Below are 1,953 nucleotides of genomic sequence, written 5' to 3'. Positions count from 1 at the left end.
AAAAAATAAGGAGAAAGTGAAAAAATATAGTTAGGTTTTAGAGAGACACTGAACTTTTGAAAAATTAATTTGAAGGCATTTCTGAGAAGTATATAAGATCAGAAGTAGGTTATGAAGAAACTAACCTGAGGACACTGTTTTGAGATATGCAAGACGGAAAAATATTCCAGTTAATGTATACATATTTTTCCTTTCTTAATTGAGGTGAATGGTTTAGCACCACTGTGGATCATTTTTGTTTAGCTCAGGTGCTCTTAAATATCTTTACGCTACATTAAATGACTTTCTTCCAACTCAATTTTAATTGGTGGATGTTGTGGACTGAATTTTGTGATCTGATGTAATTATCCCATGAGTTGTTAATCTTAACCTCTAGGATACTAATAAGGCAAAATTAGAGGAAGTGCTGGTAATGAAACTGGATACAATCAACAGGATTAGGTTTTATTTTGAGTCAATCTCTTTTGATATATAAGAGAGGATAAAAGAGCAAGCTGAGATTGAGGTATTTCAGTACCAACAAGAAGGAAAGTCTATGAATGGAGTACATTCTTCAGACCCTGTATCCCTTTACTGGGAGCTTCCTAGAACCTGAGTAAGACTGATGAGAAGATATATGTATTTCTCCAAGGAGCACTGGCCTCACAGATGTTGACAGGAAACAAGATCTTTCACAAGAACCAATATGGAAAGAAAATCTTACCCTAGCATTGGCACCCTGAATTTGGACTTCTTGTCTCTTAAACTGTGAGGGAATAAATTTCTGTTTGTTAAAGCTATCCCCTTGTGATATTACAGTTAACAGAAGCATTAGATAACTTAAATAACTTAAGTCAAATAAATAAATAAATAAATAAAATATATGTGTTGAGTAGAGAGATCTATTTGGCCAGTTACTGCGGGCCAGAAAGGGACCATCTAGTCCACTTAATTTTGCTCATTCAAAATGACTAGTGCATACAAAACCATGGCTTCTGTTGTGTGGCTGCTCAGTGACTTTTAAGAAGGAAGAGAAAAATAGAAAGGAATAATTGTACTAGGAAAGATAGCATAATACATAATCTAAAAAAAACATGCATAACATAAATTAATTTCTTTTTGTTGCCTAAATTTATAAATTTTTCACAGGGAGCACAGGATGAAACAATGTCATAAATTGATACTGCTGACCAAGTCACCATGCTCAAAATCAGTGACTCAGTCTTCATGCCCTCCATACTCACATTAGTTGGGATTCCAGGCCTGGAGTCAGTGCAGTGTTGGATTGGGATTCCATTCTTTGTCATGTACCTCATTGCTGTGACTGGGAATTTCCTCATCCTGGCTACAATCAAATATGAAAACAGCCTCCATAAACCCATGTACATGTTTTTGGCCATGTTAGGCGCAATAGACATTGCACTCAGCACCTGCATTCTTCCCAAAATGTTAGGTATCTTCTGGTTTCATTTGCCAGAGATTTATTTTGAAGCTGTCTGCTGCAAATGTGGCTTATTCACTCATTTCAGGCAATTGAATCGGGGTCTTATTGGCAATGGCTCTGGACCACTATGTGGCCATCTATTATCCATTGAGACATGCCACCATCTTCTCACAACAATTTTTGATTCACATTGGAATTGGGGTGACACTGAGAGGTAGCATTCTTATACTACCATCCATATTGCTTATCAAATGCCGCTTTAAACTCTACAGAACTACATTCATCTCCCACTCCTACTGTGAGCACATGGCTCTTGTAAAACTGGCTACTGAAGATATCTGAGTCAACAAGATATATGGCCTGTTTGTTGCCTTCACCATCCTAGGGTTTGACATCATCTGTATCACCTTGTCTTATGTTTGGATCTTCATTGCTGTCTTTCAACTGCCCCAGAAGGAGGCACGACTCAAGGCCTTCAATACATGCATTGCCCACATTTGTGTCTTCCTTCAGTTCTACCTTCTTGCCTT

At 37.4% G+C, this 1,953-nt stretch overlaps 1 pseudogene; it reads left to right on the top strand.

Annotated features, from left to right (window-relative positions):
* Positions 1-1,179: 1,179 nt before the first annotated feature.
* On the top strand, positions 1,180-1,948 carry LOC122152064 (annotated as a pseudogene).
* The last annotated feature ends 5 nt before the right edge of the window (positions 1,949-1,953 follow it).

Source organism: Orycteropus afer, unplaced genomic scaffold (assembly GCF_000298275.1).
Source record: "Orycteropus afer afer isolate SDZICR_OR568_19922 unplaced genomic scaffold, OryAfe1.0 scaffold01361, whole genome shotgun sequence".
In the NCBI taxonomy this organism is placed as follows: Eukaryota; Metazoa; Chordata; class Mammalia; order Tubulidentata; family Orycteropodidae; genus Orycteropus; species Orycteropus afer.
This window is presented reverse-complemented; position numbering and strand designations above follow the sequence as displayed.